Source organism: Mustela nigripes, chromosome 4, assembly GCF_022355385.1.
Source record: "Mustela nigripes isolate SB6536 chromosome 4, MUSNIG.SB6536, whole genome shotgun sequence".
NCBI classification, from domain to species: Eukaryota; Metazoa; Chordata; class Mammalia; order Carnivora; family Mustelidae; genus Mustela; species Mustela nigripes.
The window spans coordinates 155,970,567-155,988,894 of record NC_081560.1 but is presented as its reverse complement, the minus strand read 5'-3'; the positions used below and the strand labels follow the sequence as shown (position 1 = coordinate 155,988,894).

Below are 18,328 nucleotides of genomic sequence, written 5' to 3'. Positions count from 1 at the left end.
AGGAGTAGAATTCTAATAAAACGTCACAGGAAAAGGTGGTTGTCCTACTGGCAAAGTACGAAATAAGAAGCCTTGGTGTTCAGCACTCAAAATGGTTGAGTGTTGATGGCCAGTTGAATGGTTTGGTCAGTTGATCCTCCTCACGTCACAGAGATTTCAGGCAGCTACTTACTGGGTCTTACATACTGTATTAGTTTCCAGGGCTACCATGAAGAAGTGTCCCAAACCTAGTGGCTTACAACAGAGATGTATTGTCTTATATTTCTGGGAGGCTAGACATTTAAAATCAAGTCATAGGCAGGACCATACCCTGTCTCTGAAACTACAGAGGAGAATTCTTCCTTGCCTCTGGAGCTTACTGTCAATCTTTTGTGATCCTTGGTTTGTAGAGATGCTACCCAGTGTCTGCCCCCACTGTACATAGAAATTGTCTCCCTGAATGTCTCTGTCTCTATGTTTGCATTCTCCTCTCTTTTGAGGATCCCGGTCAGGTGGGAGGAGGGGTCCGGGCTACCCCAACATGACCTAAACTTAACTAATTATGTTTGCCATGACTCTGTTTCCAAATAAGGTCACATGCTGACATGTTGGGGGCTAGGACTTCAGCAGATATGTTGGTGGACACAATTCAACCCACCCCCAAATTCCTGCTTTTCCTGTGTGCAAAATACATTCACCACATCCTAACATCCCCAAAAGTCTTAACCATTCCAGCCTCAAATCTAAGTTCATATTTTCATCTAAGTATATGTCATTTCAAAAATCCCAAATCTCATCCATTAAATCAGTTACGGGTGAGCCTCAGGTTGATGATTCATCCTACAGCAAAATTCCTGTCCCTGTGTGAACCCATGAAACCTAGAAGTGATCTGCTTCCAAGATAAAGTCCTAGGACATGGGATAGACATTTCCATTCTAACGGGGAGAAATTGGAAGGGAAAAAAAGGGGGTCAGTGGTCTAAAGCAAGTTCACAATTCAGCAAGGAAAATTCCATCAGATCTCAAGTCTTAAGAATAATCATCTGTGTTCCCATGCTCTGTCCTCATGGCCTTGGGCAGTGGTCCTGACCCCTCATCTCTGGGTTGCAGCCCCCGGTTCTGGTAAGGAAGTGATGGCCTCACCTGCTGGGCCTGTGCCTTCTGATCCCAGGCAGTGGCAGCAGCAGCCCTAGTGACCTCTGCATGCATGGCCTTATCTTCAGAGTGCTCTTTCCTTCACTTCTTCCCATGTCTGTCTCTTTCAGGCCAGGCTGGAAGTGTTTCTGTAGGTGTTCATCTTCCATGGATATTGTAGGAAGCCAGCCACACCACGAGACACCAGAATTTTCCACAGGTCTTGCCTGGAAAACCCATCTCTTTTACTGACTTCTGCTGAGGTGGTCGGTTGGCCTACCCACTGTGGTGAAAGTTTGTCCAGTTGCCCCATTGCCCCTGTCTCAGAACATACTATCTGAGAGGCTGAGCATTTTCCAAATCCTCAAGGGCTGGTTCCTTTCTACTTAGCAGTTCATTCCTCAATTGACCTCTTTCTTCTCATGTTTTATTACAAACAGCAAGGAGAACCCAAGCTGCATTCTACCCTTTCCTTGGAATTCTTCTCAGTGAGATATCCACGTTCTTCTCTGGCAAGTTTTATTTTCCACCCCATAGACAAGTTCTCATAATTCAGATCAACTTCATATCAAGGTTATTTTTTATCCATTGGCTAATAACATGCTCCTCATTTCATCTGAGTCCTCACTGGAAGCACTCTTTAATGTTCATATTTTCAAGAATATTCTGTTAGTGAAGATTTCTGTGTTCTTTAAGAAATAGAAAGTGATCCAGATTTCTGTGTCCATATTTCTACTAACAGTCTCCTCAAGGCAATCTAGACTTAAAATCAAGCAACTCAAATTTTTCAACCTCTACCCATTGCCTAACTCCAAAGCTACTCCTACAGTTTTGGGAATTTGTTATTAGGAAATCTGTATTAGTCTCCTGAGCTGCTGTAACAAAATACCACAAACTGGGCAGCTTAAAAGAGTAGAAATGTACTGTCTCACACTTCAGGAGTCTAGAAGTCTAAAATAGAAAAATCAGTAGGATTGTATTTTCTCTGAAACCTTTAAGGAAGAATCCCTCTTTGCCTCTTCTGGCTCTGGTATTTGCTGACAGTCGTTGGGATCTCCTGACTGATAGACGCATCCCTCCAATCTGTGCCTCCCTCCTCATATGGCTGTCTTCCCTCTATGTCTCTGCCTTCATATGGTTTCTCCTCTCTTATGAGGATGTCAGCCATATTGGATTAAGGGCCCACACTACTGCAATATGACTTCATCTTAACAAATGACATCTGCAATTTTCAAGTATTTTTCAAATAAGTTCATACTCGGTGGCACTAGGGGTTACGGCTTCGACATCTTTAGGGGAACACAATTCAACCCAACACCAAAGACGTTGGATTACTAGCAATGAGTGGCTCCTCTTCCTTTTTTTTAAACCTGGTAAATCTCAAATATCAGAAAACAGGATAAGTATTTTAATTTTCTATCCTTCACATAAATGAGTTTTTGATCCACTTGTCTGCTACTCTCAGATTTTAACTTCTGTTTCTGACCCTCACTGTCAGGCTAACACTGATACAGAGAGTCATTCTAGCCAGAATTCACTTGTCAGTAGGTGTTCACCAAGGAAGAGAAGTTGGCCCTCCAGAGGATGACTTACTCTACAGTCATGCTCTCCCAAGTGTGGTATACCTGTGATGGGCCTGGTTCCCCTGATCGTTGATCCCGAGAGGACATTAAATAATTCATTCCTTCATTAGGTCTGTCTACTAGATAATAGGAATGAGCCAGGATAGTTTCTGCACAGGAACATTTTCTTCACCTAAGTGGGTTGTGGTGGTGTAGATATAAGCTGAGTGGCAAAAGTTTCCAGGTTTGCCTTGAATCTAAACCATGTTCTCTAATCCAGTTTAGCCAAGGTTTGCATATATTCATATGACTAAAACCCAGTTTTCCAATATTTTTGATGTATACTTTGTGGTGAGAGGGGATGAAATGAGGAGAGAGAAAAAGGAAGCTTTTTTTTTTTTAACAGCAGAATTCTTACTATTATATGTGAAAGAAATTAAATTTAAAAATCACCATTTTCAGTCATCATAGTATTAATTGATTTAAGCAAGATTCATTATGGATCTTAAAAGTGTTGGCTAAATTCTCATTTAAGGAATAAAATGGTCTCATAGTATCACCTCACATATTTCTACCAGATATAATAAATTACTTTTTGGATAGGATGCAGTAGATTTTCTATACCATTCTTTATTGTCTTCCTGCTGTCGAATCCTGCATTCATTGCTTTCATTTTTAATCATATGATAAATCTAACATTAGCAATAATGGCACCAAATGACCTCACAAAATGCCAGATTCAGTGCACTGAGGAAGATACAACATTACTTACGTAGAATTTCTGCCAAAGAAATTATTGCCTGGATTTAACTGCGAGGAAACCATCCTACAAACACAAACTGAGGGACTTTCTACAAAGCAACTAGAACGTGTACTCTACAAAAATACCCTATTCAATTCAAAGAAAGGTTAAACATTGATCTAGATGTAAGGAGACTGAAGAAACTTTACTACTGCTAGTGGCTTACAGGAAAGGATTATATCAGTAATACATTTTTTTCATCAGTTTATGTTTTTAGTTAATTATAGGGCTTGGATGAGCAAAGGAATAGAGCCTAGTTCTATGAGATACCTCTAAGCAAACACACAAAAATGATAAATACATATTCTCAAAAACAGATTTTTAAAAATTTTAACAGACACAGTTTTTTGAAATTATTTTGAAAGAAATGGAACTGACAGCATGCAAAATAAATATATCTGCTATATAAATGGCAGGCATTCGGTGAAGTTCTTTCTAGGAAGAAGCAAAACAAATAATGTGTGTAAAAAAAATATATTAAGTCAAGAAACAAAGAGCAAGGGGAAGAGAAATAGGCTCTCTTCTCTTTTCCTTTCTCTCCCCCATAAGTATATTTATGTGGTGTCCCCCTATACATGTGTGTGCATGTCTCAACACCAAACTGGCTCTTTGCTCTCAATTTCACAATATTTTCAGCCCTGTCCCATTCCTAACCATATGCCAAGCATTTCTGCTCTTCTGCAAGCAATATTCCGCAAGTGTTTCCAAAGGATTCTGCTCCTACCGGTAACCTTGCCTCTCCTCCAGAATCATTCTGACACTCAAAAGAAAAAGAAGTCCCTCACTGAGTATTGTTAAAGGATGGTACTCAAACAAGCATAAAATTATGACTCTCATATAGGCATAAAAGAAACGTGTCAACAATAGTTGTGAGACATTAAGAAGGGAAGAAGTAAGGTATTAGACCTGGTTCAAATGAAGATTTAATTTACAGGGATTTCTGTTCTCTACTGCACAAAATTCATTTGCACTGTCATGATCAGGAATCATTTGCACAGCTAAGAAGAGGCAATATTTGCCTTAGCATCCTTTTTCCTACAAGTTAATGTCTTTCTCTCCAGAGCTGAAGAATAGGCTAGTGAAAGCCAAGGGCACACATTCCGATAAGATTAGATAGTCCCAGAGGCTCCAGTGTTCCACTGAGTGGATATCTGGCAATCCCTTTTGCCTTTTTTAAAATCTTAGATTTTTCTTTATAGGATAATGGATAAAAATAGATGATTGATAGATAAAGAGATGATAGATGGACGATCAAATGGTAGGTAGATTGATAGATTGAGGGTTTTTCTACCTCAGAGGCAGCTGACAGTTCTATCTTTCATAAGAATGAATTCATTTCGTTCTTAAAGTCAGGTCTCAAAGATCTATGCAAGCAATAAGGATTTTACATACATCTTACCCCTGGTCAGGGCTCAGTGCTCTCTCATGGTGAGCCTGATTTTTTACTCTTCTTTCTCTGAGGAGAATCAAAGGCATTTATTTCCACATCTTTTAGGAAACTTAACCTTCCTAAAGGAAGGTCCTTCCTTGATGGTCCTTCCTTGCATCATGTAAAATGCCTGAGATATTTGCCCTCAGTGGGCTGAAACAGAAGTTTTGTTTGGTTTGGTTTCATCTGACTTTATAGAATGTGAAGCTGGCCACATACATGAGGAGACTGTAATTTGGAAAAAGAGAGCAAAGGTCAGAAATCCTAGTTAGTCCTGAAAAATAAAAACTGTGGTAGGAACCAAAAATTCATCTAAAGTTTGAGCAATGGGAAAGAGCACAGAAGCTGTGACGAACCCATAGAAAGCTTTGGCTTTGCCGGGCACTGTACACATCTGATCACATACATTAAAGATGCATGACAATGACCAATAGATTTCTCTACCCCTTTTAATCAGAATTTGCTGAATATTATTTTCAGGAAAAAAATTAATCTGGTCTGTCTTTACCATGAATCACTTGCAAAATCTAAGTTAAACCATTTTTTAGATACTACATTCAAAAGAACACCGTAGTCTGTTATTTTACTATCATGATTCCTTTTTAAGAAATTACTTCTAAATCACAAACTCTATGCTAAGCAACTCTACCTCTACAGTTTATTTAATGCATCAGACCTGAATCTTCTTTGAAAGCCTTGTGGATTTCAGCCCACAGCATCAATAACAACAACAAAAAGTGGGGATATGCCTATGGAATTGGCCCACATTTCAAGAAATGAGAGTTATAGTTACAGAAAGAAAGTAATGAGAATAAGAGCTCAGTTCTCTGTCCAATTGAAAGTAGAAAGATATATACAGAATTGTAGCATCTTCTAAGCAATATTTCTCCCCATTGTCGGATTCTGGCTTCTTCTATAATGGAGGCAATCACTATTATTTGATAGAAAATTGTATTTGTGATGATAAATGTCTTTTCAGATACCTAACACTTCTCAGCTTCTCTCAAGTTACTAATCCATCTCAATTTATTGCTTCATGTGATTTTAAAAATATAGTTAAATGTGATGTTAATGAATCCTAGTTTGACTATCTTGTATCTGATCTATGGAATGTCGCTTTTCTGAAACTGATTATAAATTAGGCATAAGTGCCTCTTTTGAAGTCACAGAAACTTTAAAACTCTCATATTTGATTAGTGGTAAGTGACAGGTTATATTTCACTAAATTGTACTGATTATTAAAAGGAATCAATCAACCTCCCTATTTTTCTTCTTTGTATGGGCAGAGATTCTGAGAACTGGATTGCAATCCCCAGCCTGCATTTCCACAATGAGCCATAATGTAGATAGATATGCCTAAGTATGCTCCTCGGACCTTGCCCATATGGAGAGTCCCTCTGAGAAGCCTGCATAGGTGCCATTAAAGGATCAACATGGGCTGCTTCCTAGTATACAACTGTGACCAACAATAAGCACTTTCTACACTGGGAGGGAGATAGTTCAGATGCTACTAAACCAGAATTTATTCTATCCTGTAACAAAATGCAACAACTTTAGACCCCCAACACACACACACACACACACACACACAACACATCACTCATTATAAGTTACAGAATGTTCAGTGAAGGAAAGGAATGACATTTCCAGTGTAACTGGCGGCTACAGCTGGCTTGTTATAGAGCATGTGTTACAAGGCCAACCTTCCTCTTGTTCTTCTACCAAAGAATGGTATTCTCAATTCTCATGCAAGCTCTGTGAAGCCATAGATCTTACACAAATGGTTCTTTCTGATGGAACTAAAGAAATTGCCTAGCTGTGCCATCTCCAAAGATACCCTCTAGAATATCTGTCCTTTTCCTGTGTTTGTTAGGCCTTGGGTGCTTTTGTCATGTTGTATTTCTATTTGTGTGATTTGGGGTGGGGGGATTTATTTCAAAGTTATACTAAAAACAGGAACAGAAATAGGAGGAGGCACAATCTCGGAGTCTATAGTGGGCTCTGATGATACTCTTGCACCTTCTCTGGGTGTCTGTCTTCTGCTTGCTTTGCCTCTAAATCCTCCTACCTATGAGGGTTGCTCTGGAGAGAGGGAAGTAGTTGGGCCAGCCACAGATTAGCTGATGAGGAAGGACAAATTCTTAGCTCCTTTGCCTTGAAACAAAATATAAATCTGAGGCTTCACCTAAAATTGCAACCCTGCCTGGTGTTTTGCTCATTACCCTACTGCTTCCCTACTCATTTTCTTCTTCATCACTTGCATTGAATTCCATGGCCAAGGTTCTGCTTTTGGGAGAAGCTACTTCAAGCAGGGTCAGAAAACCTGATCTGAAACCTGGTTGGACTCATCAGCTTTGAGGCCTGGAAACCTATCATGTAACCACTAGGAACATCCGTTTCTTCCTCTGCTGCTAAAAAAAAAAAAAAAAAAAAAATCCATCTCTCTTCTTAGTTTGCAGGGCTCTCATGAAAAAGAAACAAGGTAATGGAGTATGAAGTACTTAGTGTGGACCCTTGTGTGTAGTAGGCACTCAGTAAATGTCAGCTGAATGTGAATATTTCCTGGCATATCTTGGCTTCCACTATTTTAAAATCGACAGAATTTTTTTTAGTTTCCCCCTGCTCCTCTCCAGCTGGTATGCTACATTCGTATTTATTGCACAGAATTTGTGTATCTTTTTTCCTGAGTTACGCAGCTCTCATTCCCTTGTTTTCTCATTGTACAAGGCTGACTAGGATAGAAGACAAGAGTCTATAGTCACAGGCCAGTGGCTTTGACCACTGCATGGGGCTGGATTATGTGAATGGCTCTCATCACTCATGAGGAAACTTAGTATAAGATAACAAATAAACCAAAGATATCCCAAAGTTGCTTTTGTTGCAACAAAGTGATGGCTGTGTCTCCTTATGAAAATTGCAATGAAAATGTGGACAATTATTTAGGAATTCAAGACCAAGAAAAGCTAAAGGACTCTCAATTTATCTTTGATTTTCTCTAGTTCATGACTTTCATAGATTTTGTCGTTAAAAAAATATTTGTATAAGGCAATCCAATATAATCCTTGATACCTTCAGACCCTTTGTTCTGGGAGAATAGCAAAAAATCCTTCCTTTATTTCTCGCATTGGCTTGTGTTCTGAGCTTAGAGCCCTGAAAGTTAAAATATACTCTGTGAACTTTCTTTCAGGAAATTAGAGATACATTTTCCACTCTTTGAGGAGATGCATCTAACATAAAACATAGGCATCTAACAACATTCAGTGGTTTGTGATCTTTTTAGCAATTTGCCCAGGCTCATTTGCATAATTGTCTTCCCTTTATTGCTGGAATAGCTAGGGACAAAATCAAAAGAAATAATTATTTAATATTCTCAGGTCATATAATTTGGAAGGACTTAAGACATCCTAGCAGCTTTGAAATGTCAGAGTCCTTGAAATAATAATGTGTTTTGAATATGGGTTTTTAGCCTGTGTAGGGTTTGATGGAATTGATGTTTCTATTCTATTAAAAACACTCTTCCCTTTATGAATTTTATTAGCACGCATTATTTGAATGTTATTTTTATTTACCTTCAGCTGTTGACAGAGAGCATAAAAAAGGAAAGGTTTACGAGCATAAAATTGTATTTAAATTGTGATATAAACAGTAAGGAATAATGTTCCCCTTTGAAAAGATAAAAACTTTATATTTCAAAAAAAAATATCACAAGACCACATTATAGTGGCTAAGTGTCTTGCCTTTAGTGATGGGATCCAAAACAAATGACAGAAAACAAACATTTGAGGATTGGCCGTTATTGTTCTGGTTTGACCTCAATTTTTCACACAACACACAATTGCTGGGCATCTGATTTGACCATTCTCCTCTACTGGCAAGGTAAATTTCCAAATCTTCTTAGGGAGCCAAAAGTAGCCCAGCTGTTTGACCAAACGTCTGCCTCTCCAGACCTCATTACCATGGCCTTGATCATCCTAGTCTTTCTCTCATAAAGAGGTGGCAGACCTAAGTGATGAGACAAGGCACTAGTGACATTGTCCAGAGTCAGAATGAGCAGCGTGAACAGGGGAGAAGGGTCCAGCTTGCAGAAAACCCAAGTTTTCAATCTTCAGAGAGCAATCCGGGAATCTATGGCCAATTAAGAGAGCAATTTCTATCGACATTTGATTGGAATTGAGAAATAATGACAGTGATGTCAGTGGTGAGTGAAATCTGTCATAGTCTCTTCTGTGTGGTTTTGTTTGGAGCAGTGAGAATGACATTATTTCATAAAAGGGGCAAGGTCTTCAGAATTCAGACAGACTAGAGTTCAAGTTGTACCTTTCTTCATTCCCAGTTGGATGACTGTGAGCAAATTATTGGGTTTTTATAAAGATTAAATGAGAAATATGTGAAGCTCTTAGCAGAGTAATACATGCTTTAGACTTAACAAATACACACATTGATGTAGTTGATTTTTTTCTCAGCCAGCTTTATTGGATAGACTTTTCAATGTCATTGTGGAAAATGAAAAGGTCATCCAGAATCAAATCTTGAATATGCCTCATTTAACTTTTTCAGATATAAAATAAGCAGACCTTAGCTACACTAGGTGCTTCCATATACCTAACCACCTTAAACTTGGAAGGGGAGGAAGGGGTGGGGACAATGATGGCTATATTTAATACACTAATTAATAACTTACAATTCACTAACCCTGCCATACACTAATCGTACACCCAAAGGTAGTTCCCCTTTATTCCAAACACCACGCACTTGTGTCCACACAGGTACCCGTGACTTATTTATTTTGTAACTGGAAGTTTGTATCTCTTGTTAAAAACCAAACCATGAGATTTCAAAGAAATGACATGTTTTTGTCATCACTCAAATACACACACACACACACACACACACACACACAGCCTCCATCATCCTATGCTGTAAGTGAAAAGGTTTGAGGACTACTTAAACAATGTTGAAAAAACATGGGTCATAAATCTTAGCAGTCTCTCTTTTTCTTTTTTTCACTATTTCTTCTCTCCCTCTGATAACGTAGGTCTTGCAACAGATTCCTGAAATGGGAGATTTCCTCTTCTTTCCCTCTTCTGTCACAGAGGAGGCTCTGGTCTGGAGTCTGCCGTGGAGGTCCAGTGCTCTCCTTGCCTTAATACAGAGGAGCTATTGAGGAAGACCTAGGTGCATCCTTCACTGAACCCTCCAAAGTTTCTGGTTGGTAGGAAAGGTAGTTCTCTCTTCCCCTTTTCTAGCAGTGAACAGAAGCCATACAGAAGGGAATAAATTGGCAGTCCAAAGTCTCATGATATTGCATGTAAATAAGCTATAGTCCTAGACTAACTGATCTTCTGGAGGTAGAAGACAGAACGAGGGGTGATGGGGAAGGTAGAATATGAAAGGATAGACATGGAGAGGTGAGCAGGCTGCAATCCAGGAGTGGTCCCCATTGGGGAGGGGACAGCAAGCTGCCCTGTTGGGCAAGGAATGGAGACAGGTTGGAGAATGAGGATCCCCCTGAGCCTTTCTTCTCTTCTCACCAGCTGCAGACAACTGTGGTATTTATTGTAGCCTCCCGCCTCGAGAGAAGATATTGAGTTCCTGCCTCCCCAGTGAAGCCAACTCACCTGTGAAACTTGGAATGGGCAACATTAGTTTTGAAAACAAAATCTTCTCCAGAGAGAAAAGGGATTTTCAAAGTTCACCCAATTCATCTTTACATTGTACGGGAGGAAAGCTTTGCTAGAAGCTATCATGTAAACAAGTAGTGAAGTAGTGTGAGGAGACTCCCACCTGACAGAAAACAGGTGAAGGGTTTTAAGGTTCTAGAGCCTGGGGAGCCTTCACAAATCCTTCTCTTTTCCATATTCCTTTGATATGAAAGGCCCAGGTATGTTGAGGATGGAGGGAGAAGCTGAGCCAAGAGGTGGCTGTGATTACTTGAATTCATCTTTCTTTGCCTCGAAAAAGAAAATGGAGAGAGAGAGAGAGATGCTACAAGGGAAGCAAGTCTGGAAGGTTGTAACTGCTTGTCTTTCGAGATGGAAGACAGTCATGAGCTAAGGAATGTGGGTAGGCCCCTAAAGCTGGAAAAGGTGAGGAAACACATTCTCCCCTAGAGCCCTCAGAAGGAACGCAGCCCTGCCATACCTTGATTTTATCCCAGGGAGACTCATTTTCAACTTCTGGTCTACAGAACTGGAAGAAAATGGGACACACAGTTGGACAAGTTAGAGCATCTTCATGGACCAAAGGCACTGAAGAGTTGGAGCCGGGACTGTTGAAGACAGTTTAAATGCGTGGTGATCACCAGGACTGAGATGTCACCTCAAGACTGGTCGGTGTGCTGGTCAGAGTTCATGCTCTAAGTTCAGCTGCCCAGATCTGTCTGGGCTTTTTCCCACTTATTAACTATGCAACCCTGGGCACATTACCAAATCAATCGAAGACTCAGTTTTGTCTTTCTCAGTCTTTCTGAGAGAAAACCACCTCAGAGGAAGCAGCCCACACATTTAAATGCTGGTGGTGGTGGTGGTATGTGTGTATGCTGGTGGGGGAGTATTTAGGACGGGGATAGGCTATCGCAAGGGCACCGGGAGTGCCTGTGGCCTCACAGGAGACAGGTAGCTGATGGTCCTGGTCCCATAAATGTGCCCAGGGAAGAGTCACTATGGTGGGGCAGAATGAGGGCTTCAGGACAGATGGGCCATGTCTGATGATGGGTACAAAGGGAGATGGCTTAGCTCCCAGGACACAATGCCTGTGTCAAGAGAAGAGGACACATGTTTCATCAGCCATGTACATCAGGTAAGAGCTGGTCACTTAGTGGATAAGAACTTCTTAGTCAGAGGTCAATATGAACTGCAGGATAGCACAAACCCATACACCCAACAGCTACCTCTAAATTCCAAAGGATATGCAAGACTTGCCATTCTTCCCCATTCCATCTTGGAGAGGGAGAGGATCTGGGATGAATACCTGAAAGGCGAACACAGCCTGGTAAGGAGATGAACCTGGAATCCAAAGGGCATTGAACAAACAAGAGGAGACTAACCTAGCAGAGACTGATAAATTCAATTGTCAAGAGCATTCTTCCTACAACTCCCAGCCCTTTGGAAGGAAATCTTCAGATTAAAAGTGTATTGGCAATTTTATATAATAGATATTGTGATATATATATATATGTATGTATATATATACGTATACACATGTATACATACACATATATACATACACATATCTATATAGAGATATGTATAGATATACATATCTCTATATAGATACATATATTGATATATAGATACATATCGATACATATCGATATATGTATCTATATATGCATATATAGATACATATCTATGTATAGACATACATATCTATATACATAGATAGATATGTATATCTATATCTATATACATATCTATCTATGTATAGATATGTGTATGTATATATATCACTTCTTTTTTAGACATCTAACTATATAAAATTTGACCCCATGATATCTGCATAACTTACATCTAGCAGTTTGCTTATCACATAGCACATGCTCAAAATATATTTGTTGAATAAAGATTTCAGAGATTATGTAGGCTACTCTGTTTTCTTAAACCAAAAAACAAGTTAACAAGTAACAAATTATAAAAACATCATGTTCCATCCTCATATGCTGAGGTAATGTCTGTAGTTGTATGTTTCTACATACACAGAATACATTCTTAAACTAAAGTTGAAAATGAAAAATACTGTACGACAACTGATTGAAAGCATTTCCAGTGGCCAAGTCAAAACATTTTATGTCAAAGAATTAAAGCCATATCTAGAAAACAGAGACCCAAACTTAAAACACACCTGAATCCCATAACTATTTTGAGAAGACTGTAACATCCTGGCTTATATATTCTGCTCCTTTTTTCAATTCTCTAATGTATTTACTTATTTATTTTTTACTGAGAACTGATCAGAGGGAAGAAAATTTTGAGTTTTGGCACTGAATCTGAACAATGGGATAAAACCAATTTTAGGTGAAAGCAAAGGGCAAAAGTGGGTTTCATAAAATGGAGGTGATAATAACTTTTATATTTAATATGTTATCTGCAATCAATTGGCTCTTCCAATTTCTTTGCAAAGGATGAATAAATTTCATGCAGTAACAACCTGAGGTTTTTAATATTTACACAAGAAGCATAAAGTGATATTTTATGAAGATAAAATAAAAGTTGATAAAAGTTATCTACACTATAAAATATCCAGTAGAAGAATTAATATTACAAACAAAAGCTTTTCATGCATGCATGTGCACGCACACACACACACACACACACACACACACACAATAGAATAGTAGCTGAAGTTCTCATTCCATATGAAGATATTTCAATAAACTAAAGGAAATGACAGCTCTAGCAGTAGATTCCTGTCTTGACCATTAACTTGTAAGAACATGATAAAAGAAAATGAAGCTCACAAATGGCATATTAATTTAGAACTGATTGTTGGTTTGGTTGGTGTGTTTGTTTTGCAAAATGTCATTTTCCCCTGGCACCAAGTAGGATGTCAATCCCATCTCATGGCCATCTGGTCATGCAAAGCCCGAGAGCTGCAAGTCACCACATCCATAATATTGTCCTAATTCTTCCATTTTACTGAGGAACTTAATTTTACTATATTATCACTTAACTTTCTGCTCTAACAGTCTCCTATCTTAGGATTCAAATAAGATAGTGGACTTTTCTGAGGAGAAGACTGCTTCTCTTCACATATTTCAACTTTATCAATTCATTTGAATGGTAATTTGATTTCTTATCTCAAGTGATCCATCAGATCATAAACTGTTGACACTCTTTGCTGTCTAGTTATTTGGACTAGGTTAGCCATGGAGTCAGCTTATCAATGTAGAAATGTCGACTAACTGACAATTTTCCTCAATAAGTCCCCGAATGATCAATGTGCTGCCCAACTGAGAAAATCTGTAAAAATATCTTGTCGATTGCATAATTCTGTTGTGGCCATACGGGCAAGTGGGAACGATGGAGAGCATAACTTTGCACTTGAAGTTCCTTGCCTACTGCTGCACAGATTTTAGGCAGCCATCCAGTATCCTAAAAGCAACTGTGAACTAAACGCCTATAAGATCTATATGCCTACAGAAGATTTGTTTTTCCAAAGCTTCCTCTTGGGTTTCCTTTCTGTTGCCACTCTGTCCTTGTGTTCCCCCACATTCTTGACTATGAAAATAAGAACTTATGGCTGAAGTGTGAAAGACATGCTGCCTCATGACAACACAGTAACGTCCAAGGGACAGAAAACAGAACTCTGCAAGGCTGTCCAATAAAAATATTCTACAGAATTTAGATGAACTTTTGATTTTGAGAATTAGAAGGGACTTTGATTTTGATTTTGAGATTTTGATTTTGATAAATTAGGAGGGACTTCAGGAGTCCTAGGACCCCTCCTGAAAAGGAAACCCAGATCTCCTCATTAATCCCTGCGTACTAGACGTGTCTGGGCTTGAGTCACTCAAGAACTCACTTTCCCTGGAGACCATCCCATCTGGAGTCCATTCTCACTGTTAGGAAACTCTTCATGGACCCCAGGTGTTCTGGGCATCACCAGCCAACTGAGCGTGTAACTGTAGTAATATTAATCCCATGAAACTCCTACTTGGAAGACTCCCCATTGCTCCTTAGTTGAAAATGCTCTTACCCAGAGAGGAAGGTTGACCTTCCGCAAGTATTTCCAAGAATCCACCAAAGAACTTATGTACACAATACAAATGTTTCCTAGGTCTCAGAAGTTGTGGGATACAAGCAATCTCCCTTCAGATGTCCCCAGGTCATCACTTTAAAGAAGGCTGTGTGATATCTCAGTATATAAACCAAACTACTGCCACCATTTCTGTCATGCTCCCGGTGCCACCTGGAGTCAAGGATGCCCTCCTCCAGATCACTAGACTCTCATTCTTTGTGTCTTGGGAAGAGCACTATGACTTTGTTTCTTGAAGGGCAGGTACCTCTCTCAGAGGGAGTTCCCTCAGTAGAGTCATTGAGATCTTACTGACATAGTTACATCTTTATGCCATCACCCCAAGGGCTGGCGGGCTGGAGGCTGGTTTTGCAAGATGTCAGTCACCAGAAGAAACCAGTGAAGACTTGCTTCTGGTCTTTCTACAAGGGGTACCTGTGTGAGATGTGGAAGGGCTGTCCAAGGATACAGTGAAGATGCCTGGGTAGTGTGTGCTCCCGGAGATGTGAGGAGAATGTTTACACAAAGTTACAAAGTTTGAATGCTGACTCACCCAAGGAGGATATCCCAGGCCATCCAGGGAGAGCTCACCTGAGGCTGTCCTTTCGGCTGTGAATGGTGAGGAAATTTGGGTCACCTCTGGCTCTGAGGCAGTCTGTGCCTGGTGCTTGGTTGGGCAAATTCCAAACTCTTTTCCTCCAAACAGCTCACATCACAGATGGGCAGTCTGGGCCTGGGGAAACTGATTGTGAAGCAGGCTTCCTTCTGACAAACATGCCTCTTGATAGTGGGTCCCTTAGAGAGTGTGCAGGAGACTTCTCCGGTAGCTGCCCCTCTAAGAACTTTTAAAAACACACGTGTAAGACCAACTACTGCATATTTTCATTGTTCTGTATGTGATCAGTACATTTCTTTTTTTTTTTTTTAAAGATTTTATTTACTTATTTGATAGACAGAGATCACAGGTAGGCAGAGAGGCAGGCAGAGAGAGGGAAAGGGAAGCAGGCTTCCTGCTGAGCAGAGAGCCCGATGCGGGACTCTATCCCAGGACCCTGAGATCATGACCTGAGCCGAAGGCAGAGGCTTAACCCACTGAGCCACCCAGGCGCCCTGATCAGTATATTTCACTCTGTCTGCAGCCAGAGCACTCTCTGATCCTAGGACCTGTTATTCTCTCTGTCAACCTGATGGTTGCTCTTGGCAACCACTGTATGTGTGTGTGTGTGTGTGTGTGCGCGCGTGCATATATGTGCATTTTCCACTCGGCTTTCCTTCTTGGAAAGGATTTCAAGTCTCCTTCACACTTTGTTATCTCTGCAAACCTTTATTCCAACCAAGTTATCTTTCTGACTATAAGAGTCTCTTTGTAACTACTCAAGATACTGTAAACTAGGCAAATGAGATTCTTTTCTTACTTTTAGAGGTCTGTCATTTTTAAATCTACTCAGTCAATGAGCATTTGTTTGGCCCCTACTTATACCTCTCTATGCAGTAGGCCCATGGTAATACAAAGATATAGAAGGTATGGTCCTTGCACTTGAGAAAACTATACTTGAAAGAAATGTTTAGATCCAGTATAGGAAAATATCTGATCAATTATCTGGGTCTTATTGGAAACAATACATGGTTTCAAAGTAAAGCACTGTTTCCAAAGGAATAGTCTACTGGGGAGTTTTGGAGTGATCCAAAACATTTCGAGAAAAAGGTGTGACTTGAGTTCAGCCATGCAAGTTGGCTAGGGGTATGACCAAGTCTGGATCACATGGAAGACCACAGCAGGAAGAATAAGTCAGTTTAGCAAAGGGGACTTGGTGAGGTGCCATCAGGGTCAGACAGGAGTAGGACAGGGAGTCTCCCTGATGCACACTGCTGGCAAAAGGAAGAGAGGATGAGTGGGTGTGGGGTTTGTTCACCCCAAATCCACTCCTTGCCCTTCCTCTGCTCTGCTTGGTCCCACTGTTCTCAGTCCCTTGCATCAGCTGGCTTCTGTGTCAGTTTAGCCAGTGATAGAACAAGCAGGGGATTGTGGAGCAGGAGAAAGAATGAATTCTAGTTGTTTTGTCCTCTACTTCACTGATCCTAGGCATTGTCTCAGCGATGGTCATCTCTCCTTATGGCTCCAGCTCCTGCCAAGTAGGCCTGCTGTGGATTCTACCTGCCAACTGGTGACTCCAGCCCTTGGACGCCAGTAAGCCTGGTTCCCTCCTTTGTCCCCACCCTGCTCCTGTTGGGGTTGGCAGCGGCTTCTCACTGTGACTAATCTTGGAGAGAGCTTACTGCTCCCTGGGTAGCCTGTCAGCCTCATCACGGGTGACACCAAGTCACTCTGTTCACTGTTAAATACAGTGGGATTTTTTGTCCTGGTTGGGTACCGACCTATGTAGAGGGTAAGAAGTGGGTAGAAAGTTTTATAAGGAAGTGTCAGTAGAACTTGCTGTTTGATCCAGGAGCTGAAGACAATGACTAATAAAATGTGACTCCAATATCATTGTAATCAATCACTTTCAGTGCCAGAAAGCCAACTTGGAAGATAGAGCAGCCAGTAAGAAATGAAGACTGCTATGGGCTTTTCACCAAGAAGCTACTGTGAATCTTGGGCAAGTTTCAGACCATATATCTCTAACAGGCCATCAGACTAATCATCTGAGTGGATTTGAGGGAGGGTTGGAGATATCATAGCTGATGTCATGGTAAATTATTCAAATAATGTAGGAAAAATAGCTCAGTTCTCAAAGTTCAGGTAAAACCAGAAGAGTAAGGATGAAGAGAAATGCCAGGAGACACAAGGGAGGAGAAGAAAAAATTCATCCGTGCCAGAGACAATAACCCTAGACCAGAGGTGGCCCAACTACAGCCTACAGGCACAGCCACTGGTGCGTGTTTTCATAAATAAGGTTTTAGGGGAACACAGCTGCACCCACTCATTTGTGCATTGTCTGTGGCTGCTTTTGAGCCATAACAGCAGAGTTGACTAGTGGCAATAGGTGTAACCGTGTAGCCCTTAAAGCCTAAAACGTTTACCTTCTGACCCTTTACAGATGTGTGCCAATCACGGTGCTAGTCCTCCATGTGGACATTACTCCTCCTCGCATCTGTGCTCTCGTGCTTCTTTTCCTATGCAGCTTTTCACTTGATCTTAGCCAAAAGGCTGAGAAGCGATTCTATGCAGCATTTTTCTTTAAATTTTTTTAAAGATTTTTATTTATTTATTTAACAGGCAGAGATCACAAGTAGGCAGAGAGGCAGGCAGAGAGAGAGGAGAAAGCAGGCTCCCTGCTGAGCAGAGAGCCCGATGTGGGGCTCAATCCCTGGACCCTGGGATCATGACCTGAGACGGGGGCAGAGGCTTAACCCACTGAGCCACCCAGTGGCTGCACTGCACCTCTGTGCCCCTTTTCTAGCGTCAATTACCGTGTCACCTAATCACTGCAGAGACTGTGTTTTGCCATAACCATGTCCCCACTGGATTATAGCAGATTCCCCTATGTCCACTGGCTTCCATCTAGCCCCTGTGCAAATCTGCCAGAATGATCTTTTAAAAACATGAGTCAGGCTATTCCAATGTTCAGTGACCACCAGGAACTTCTATCTATTTATCTTCAAACTACAATGCTTTACCAAAGTCTTGAGGCCCCTGCCTCCATCCTTGACCCCAGGTGCTACCCAGTCCTGCTGCAGCCACACTGATCA

General features: G+C 40.6%; 1 long non-coding RNA gene across 4 annotated transcripts in view; it reads left to right on the top strand.

Annotated features, from left to right (window-relative positions):
* Positions 1-18,328, top strand: part of LOC132015322 (uncharacterized) — a 249,038-nt gene that overhangs the window by 213,209 nt on the left and 17,501 nt on the right. Inside the window, exon 2 of one of the 4 annotated variants that reach the window (XR_009403620.1) lies at positions 11,094-11,704. The exons of the other annotated variants lie outside the window; for them this stretch is intronic. This is a non-coding gene — a long non-coding RNA (uncharacterized LOC132015322). The remainder of the gene's footprint in view (positions 1-11,093; positions 11,705-18,328) is intronic. 4 annotated transcript variants of the gene reach the window in all.